Source organism: Anabrus simplex, chromosome 8 (assembly GCF_040414725.1).
Source record: "Anabrus simplex isolate iqAnaSimp1 chromosome 8, ASM4041472v1, whole genome shotgun sequence".
NCBI lineage: Eukaryota > Metazoa > Arthropoda > Insecta > Orthoptera > Tettigoniidae > Anabrus > Anabrus simplex.
In genome coordinates this window covers 112,453,834-112,462,051 of record NC_090272.1, presented here as the reverse complement: position 1 = coordinate 112,462,051, position 8,218 = coordinate 112,453,834, and the positions used below count along the sequence as shown (strand labels likewise).

Genomic DNA, 8,218 nt, shown 5'->3' with positions numbered 1-8,218 from the left:
CAAAATCAACCTGATCACTTCCGTGACATTAGACTAAATATATATTCTTTTTATTTTTTCGCGAGGAGTCTGCGGGGCCCCTTAAAGGCTCGGGCCCACCTGCATTGCAGGCCTAACGTTACATCCCTGGAGACAGTATGCCACAGAAGTGCTCCCTTTCCAACAGGCCAAAGATCGTCTTCGCAAGACACCAGCTCGAGGCCGAAATATAATACATACTATTATAGTCGGAGAGGAGAGGCGGGGAGTAGAGGTTATGTCACACACGCAGAGGGGTGGAAGAATATGCTGGAAGGTATTCGAACATTATAAATATGACGTTGATGACGTCATCGAAAGTTTGGTGAGAGATTCGACTGGCGGTAATTCTGCTGTAGCCGTTGAGTTTAGAGGCAAAGCCGCGGAAGAAAACAGGCAGATAACGAAAATTAGTCTAGACGTAGGTGAGTAGAGTGTATTACATATATTATCAATTTATACAGTTCATCTTAACTACTTGCAGTAGTTTTCCTGTTATAAGTGTTTCAAACAGACTGACAAGAAAGAACAGGCTACCGTACAGTATCTTCTGGTGAGTCGGGAATGTGAGCGAGTTTAAACGTTACGCTTTCTTTTCTCACAGTATCCCAGCAATTTGAAGGGAACTTGAATTCGTCTACACTCTCATCTTGAAATTCGGATCGTAGATGTGCCATCATCTCCAAATTACTTGCAAACCGTAGCTGATCACAAAACCCACACACGCTATCAAACTCGTTGCTGTAGACCAGAGGTGTTTTGCTTTAAGAAGGTAGCCATACTTTCCAGTGGCGACTCAGTATGTAACTTGGCCAGTATCCAGTATTCGGGATATAGTGGCTTCGAACTCCACTGTCGGCAGCCCTAAGAATGATTTTCCGTATTTTCCATTTTCACACCAAGCAAATGCTGGGGCTGGACCTTAATTAAGGCCACGGCTTCCTTCCTTCCTACTCCCAGCCCTTTCCTGTCCCATCGTCGCCATAAGGCCTATCGGTGTCGGTGCGACGTAAAGCAATTTGTAAAAAAATGTAACTTGAAACTTGAAAACTTTTCAGTCTATCGAACACAAGTTACATATAAATGTTACACTATAACATACCTGTGAAAGAAATACATTATTAAACAAGAAGGGATTTATTTGTAGCTTAGGAATGTACTAATATTCATGAGGTATATTTTTTGGGCTTATGTCGTGTAATTAATTATAAAAACACACTCAACGCGTTTCGGAAGGAACCTTGCCTTTCTTCATCAGGAGTCACAGAGAAATGAAACGACGCATAACAGGTTGCTAGGAGAAAGCAACAAGGAACTTGAAATGGTGCCCTAAGATGTAAACGTGACGCCATTTTAGCCCCAGATAGAGACAACGAATGGCAACAGTAAAACATTACTCTCTAATGGTTCTGATAATAGGTAGCCATGTTTCACTGAGGTTGAAATTATCTGTGTGTTTACGTATTTCAACTGCCTCCCTGATAATTATTGAGCGATATCGCTTTATACGGGCAAGGACATCCACTTCTTGGAACAAAATATCATGATTAGGTGTTAAGGCATGATCAGCAACAGCTGATTTATCAGGTTGGTTGAGTCTGATACATCTGGTATGTTCTTTGATGCGAGTACATACCGTTCTTGAAGTCTGCCCAATATAAACCTTGCCACAAGTTCAGGGAACTCTGAAGATACCAGGTTGTTGCAATTTTGACAAACTATCCTTAGTTGGTCGCAGGAGTTGCCTGATCTTAATTGATGTTCCAAAAACAGTTCGTACACGGTACCTTCGTAAGATTTTAGCACTACGATCCGTCGTGTTATAAGGTAGGTACGCAGTTCCTTTTACATCTTTTTCCTTAACAGACGTCCGATTATGTGTCGATTTAAGAACCGTTGAGATCAAAGCTCTGCTGTAACCGTTGCTCTCAAAGGTGGTTCTCAAGGTGTTAATTTCTTCTTGTAGAGCTGACACTTCACAAATCCTCCTGGCCCTGGTAGTCAGAGTTTTAAGGATATCATGTTTCTGGGCAGGGTGATGGTGAGAATCTGCGTGGAGATATCTGTTGCTGATCATGCCTTAACACCTGGTCATGATATTTTGTTCCAAGAAGTGGATGTTCTTGCCCGTATAAAGCAATATCGCCCAAGAATGATCAGGGAGGCGGTTGAAAAACGTAAACACACAGATAATTTCAACCGCGATACAGGCTACAACCTCAGTGAATCATGGCTACCTATTATCAGAACCATTAGAGAGTAATGCTTTAAAGTTGCCATTCGTTGTCTCTATCTGGGGCTAAAATGGTGTCCCGTTTACATCTTAGGGCACCATTTCAAGTTCCTTGTTGCTTTCTCCTAGCAACCTGTTATGCGTCGTTTCATTTCTCTGTGACTCCTGATGAAGAAAGGCAAGGTTCTTTTCGAAACGCGTTGAGTGTGTTTTTATAATTAATTACACGGCATAAGCCCAAAAATATACCTCACGAATAGTTACACGGGCCGTGAAAGTCTAAATGATAATAATGTACTAATATATTCTCGCAAAATAACCTCAACAAAATACGAGCCGAACAAGTGGCATACAATAGTGAAACAAGAGGGGAGATACCAAGATATCACATTACAAAACATAGTTCCCAAGCAAGTAGAATGCTGGGCGATCGATGCCCATCATGATATTCAATACAAAATATAATATTAGGACTTCCCAACCGTATCATTCATTACAAACATAAATAAAGGGCGTACAAATAGTACATTTTATAGTATAGAATATCATTTTTATTCCTTGTTTAATAATGTTTTTTACAGGTATGTTATAGTGTAATGTGGTTACGTGAACGATGTTGATCCACGAAATATCACTGTAATATTTGTCACAAACGAAAGGTAATCATTGATTTACTCAAATAAAGTCTCAAATCCCAGGTTTATTAAGAAATACCGTCGTTACTAGCAAGAAATATGTATACGTATTTACTGGCTGTAAATAGGAGTCCATGGTGTTGCATTCCGCTGCTTGCGCCGTCTTTTGTTTCTTTCTTGAGGTCCAGGGGCTGGCACCGATGAATGGGAGTGCTATGTCTGCGATTTTTGTTATCTTTGGCCATATTACTTGCATTCCGCTGCTCGCGCCGTCGTTTTTTTTTCTTGAGGTCCAGGGCTGGCACCAACGAGATCTCTTTCTAGCGAATGGGAGTGCGGATATTTTGTTGAAAAATAACATGATCCCTGGACCAATATATATATATATTAAAAAGAAAATAGCATGATCTCTGGACCAATAAATCGTTTAATGAATCAGTTAATGCACATGAAGTGACAGCCCATCAAATTAAATCGAATGAGAAAAATCAATAAAACGACACCAAAGAACTTCAGTGAGCAAAGACATCACAGACAACAGTGTTCGACAAACAAAACACGGAAGCGCTGCGACGTAGCAGAAATAGTTGTAAGGCAGTAAAGTATGTATTCTCTAAAATAAAATATTTCGTATTCTTTCTTAATCAACCTGGGATTTGAGACTTTATTTGAGTAAAAGCAATTACTATCTTCCATTTGTGACAAATATTACAGTGATATTTCGTGGATCAACATCATTCACGTAACCGTGTAATATTTATATTTAACTTGTGTTCGACAGACTGAAAAGATTTTTTATTACAAGAGGTGCTCTCGGTGGGCATTTCGTCCCGCGGGCACACATCACTGTATGCGGTCGGGCAAGCAGACACAGTGACGTTGTGGCTACGTCACAGGCCGTGAAGGTTGGGCAAAGTTCTCCCAGTCAGTCTCGATCACCGAGGCGATACCCGAGTTTGAAATTAAGGCAGAAAATAACGAAAGAAAGAGGGCAGAAATTCACGTCATTTTCAATTTACGTTGTAAGAAATAAGTTATTTATGTTAATTGCAGTTTATGTAATTTGACCACCGGGCGAGTTGGCTGTGCGGTTAGGAGCGCGCAGCTGTGAGCTCGCATCCGGGAGATAGTGGGTTCGAATCCCACTGTCCGCAGCCCTGAAGATGGTTTTCCGTGGTTTCCCATGGTTTCCCATTTTCACAACAGGCAAATGCTGGGGCTGTACCTTAATTAAGGCCACGGCCGCTTCCTTCCCATTCCTAGGCCTTTCCTGTCCCATCGTCTCCATAAGACCTATCTGTGTCGGTGTGACGTAAAACAAGTGGCAAAAAGAATGTAATTTGACCGGATACAATAAAGAGTTAGGCCAACAACTTCAAATATTTTATACTGTATGTAATGGATTTCAATTTTCAATCTTGTATTTTAAGAGGTGCTTTACAAACATCTCTAATATAATACGGAGTTAAGGTGGATAAGCTGTGACTTGTGGTTGCTTACCGGGAGTAACCTCAGTCAGGTTATTTATTTGAAGGCGTACTGTTATACATATTGGGTAGATGCATTTACATTGTTGTTGTCATGCTTAGATCTTGGTTAGTAAATATATATGTCCTCACTTGTGATGAAACTCCTTCGCCATTTAGAGGCTAGTTGTTGTCATTGGACGCTTGATAGATAAGTTTTAAACACTATTTTCGGCAATTCAGTGAACAGAAAAAGTCACATAACATTACAACACTGTGCAAAACCAAGCAGTAAGCTTGTTGAATTAAATTATGCAAATATATTAGGTTTTCCTGAATAAATAACAGGATTTTTACTTTTTTCATGGGAATACTGTCATTCCCGTCCAAGGAATTAAATTGTAGCTTGAACGCTTAAACCATGTATCTTTGTAAATTGTAACAAAAAGATATAACGTGCCACTTTTCCTTGAATGTATAAATACAAGAAAAAAATCTGACTGTTTAAATCGAGTGCAGTATAAATCGAACCGGAATATGTTGTAAAGGTCGGTTTTCTTAGGTTTATAGGGTTGTTTCTTTATGTTTTCTTTAATGCTGTACCCGAACCATCATTTCACTGAGTAGTGGAGGAGAGCTTCGTGGTCTCAATAGAACAACACTGCTTCACTTCCCTGCCCAGTGTGTTCGCTCTCTCGCTTCACTGTGACGTATGCATGCTACGTAAGCTGTCCGCATTTACGTTAGGCGAGCCCGGTCGCACTCAACGGGTGCCCAGCTGAGCACCTCTGCTGTAGACGAATTTCGGAAAGTACTGTAAAGCTGATTCTCAGTGCTTTTCGAAAATTAAATTTCGTCGTAATCTACATAGATTTCTGACCCTCAGTATCGTCACAATCCATCGCACTCGAACTGCCGTCAGCTTTAGATGTGGGGCCATAATTGCCGTCAGATTCCAATGCTTGCACGCTTGTATTATTCTTCTCTATAGGTTATAAACTGGCACCTCAAAGGGCTGTCTAGAATCGAGTGGGTTGGGAAGAGGAAATGGAGTTATCAGTTCTTTTCTGCAGTGCAGCAAATAATGACATCACCCATATTCTCAAGCGAACTACTGTAGTACAATATGAAACAAGACAAGAAATTGCAACCCAACGCAGGGCTCTCAATGATGCTGCTCGAACCAAATATTTCCCCTAGTCTAGCGAATCTGTCATTGGCGCGGCGCAAGGCAAGGAAATCAAAGCCACGCCACACGATAACATTTAGAGAAGTAAAGTGACACAGTAGTAGGCACCGTATCAAGTAAAACCTTTATTTATCATGTTTCAGGCCCATCCTGCTGTATGATTGCGAGGCCTGGTGGTATATTTCTAAAATTAACTAGTCAATACCACAGACTTTTCGAAATAAAACCCTCTGAAGAATGACAAAAGCCCCACTCCTGAGATCTAATAAAAATATACGAACTGAACTTCGTATTCCGCTTATTAGATCCCAGATAAACAAAATAGTCAAGATGGCCAAGTCTAGATTCCTCCTTAGTCAATCTACCGACCCAGGCATCCTACTCTTAAGACAGGTCGTGTGAACCAAGAAGCCGAATACTCGTTTCAAACATCGCGGCTCTTTGCTAACTTACGACCTGTTTTAACTGGTTACCTCCCCACTTTTCGGTCTATTCTGAATTAAATCACTAAATTACTAAAAATCTAAATTAAATTCCCCTGAAAAAATTCGTGGCCCATGGCTTATACCTTTTTCTGACACAGTGAAAAATTGGAGAAATATCAGTGGTAGTCATGTGAAAGTTTAAGTCAGATAATTAACTCTATAATATGTAAATACAGTACAGTTGCTATAGAGGTCGTTCCGGCAACGTTTTAAAGGTTTTGTCCACCTGCAAGTAATTTTTGTATATTAATTAGATGCTTGGCTTCTTTTATACCGGAAGGAAGAGATCAAATCAAGATCAGCAATAATGCAAAAATAAAATAAAAACATGAATTGTAAAGGGCCACAGAGAGCAAGGAAGCGAGTACGTCACGACAAGCCGCTGACAGGGGAAGCATGCCCACTTATGTGCCTCAGAACCTGGCGAACAACGTGAGGGGTGGACGAAAATATTCTACACATGCTAAGTGACTGTCCCATCAACGACGGGTACTACAGGTAATAATAATGAACAGACAATGCTCTCTCGTTAGCCGTCTACCGGCAGTGGTTCGATTCCTTCCATATCCGTATCCGAGTCCTCACCTTCGCTTGACGGCGATCATTAATTTACATTTAATTATCAGTTGGTCAACCGCCTACATTTTACCACTAATCCACAGAGGGAGCCTGGCTTGTCCTTTGACCTTATAGTTGTGCTATGCCGCGCAGCATAACCTTTAACAATGCTGATGATTTCTGCTGTTAAAGAATCGTCTTCATTCACCGCTAAGGTGGGATACTTTCCATAAACATGTGTAACTCATTAAACATGTTTTTCATCACTTTTCAGGATTCCATTTCATGAGAACGTAATGTTATTCCAATAATAAAATAATTTCCTTTCTAAGATTTTGCGTTTTATTTTCTAGGTACCACCCTTTGATTTCAACACCGATGCAGTAATGAATTTAAGAAGAAATCGTCCTGGAAGTAAGGCAAAAGATTTTTGTCAGTGGGCAGATATAAGTTTCGAGGACATGGATAGCCCATTAGCCGTTCAACAGTACATTCAGCAGTTGATTCGTCGCAATCCAGGTAACCCAGAAGCAATACTTACCCCTCCTGAAGGACAGGATGAAGACGTTTGGAAGTACGAGCATCTCCGCCAGTTCTGTTTGCAGCTTAATGATCTCGCCGTTAAACTACAGAAGGAATGTCACCAAGAATCTTGCCCTCAGATGGCAGTACTGGATGAGTGGATATTCCTTTGTGCGGCTCACGCCACCCCCAGAGAGTGTTCCGCTATTGAGTATGTCCGACACACATTAGATCATTCTACGGCTTTATTAAATAAAAGTAAATATTTTCCTAGCAGGCACAGTATGAAGAAATCATCGATTGGAAAGTTAGCATCCGTATGTCGAAGATTATATCGTATATTCGCTCATGCTTACTTCCACCATCGACAAATATTCGACGAATTTGAAAAAGACACTTTTCTTTGTCACCGTTTCACCCTTTACATTCTGAAATATAGCATGATGTCCAAAGAAAACCTTCTTGTTCCGATAATTGAATTTGATGCCAGTGGTGATACTGCTCTAAACGATGATGCCAGGGAGCAATCAAGTTGTATTCACATCCGCAGACATTGATAATGCCCGGTGTACACAATACTAGAATTTACTTTGAATTCCCTCGCTACCCCACTATAATAGTTGATTTGTTCTAAAACGCATGAATCAACTAACTTCTTCAGTAGCATTCATTTTTAATACGTTTTGTAAAGATTTGTAATCGTATTTGTAAAATAAAAACGTTTCAAATCATGTGTCCCGGTTGAATTCTTTTAAGTATTCGAATGAACAGATCGTTTCAGTTGCTGTTACTTCATGTTAGGGGTTTGGGACATCTGGATTATCAGTTCATGTTCTTAAAACAATAATCACCACCACCATCACCACAGCGCGCGCGCGCGTGTGTGTGAGAACTGCGTCTGGCAATTTTTATGTGATATCTGTGCCTTAAATGTATTTGCAATTAACAGGGGCTAGGGTTAAAAAGATGCAGCAGTGGTCTATACTACTCTTTCTGGTACCGTCTTGCAGACAGTTTGATTCGATGCCATTTAGGCTGTCTGCATGCCAATTTTAGCCTTCCAAATGACAGAGAAACCCGAACTCTTCGGTACGATCAATGGCTGTGTTTTA

The 8,218-nt window shown here is 40.5% G+C and overlaps 1 pseudogene; it reads left to right on the top strand.

The window, feature by feature from the left end:
* The first annotated feature begins 6,970 nt into the window (after positions 1-6,970).
* On the top strand, positions 6,971-7,663 carry LOC137501905 (MOB-like protein phocein pseudogene; annotated as a pseudogene).
* Positions 7,664-8,218: the final 555 nt, after the last annotated feature.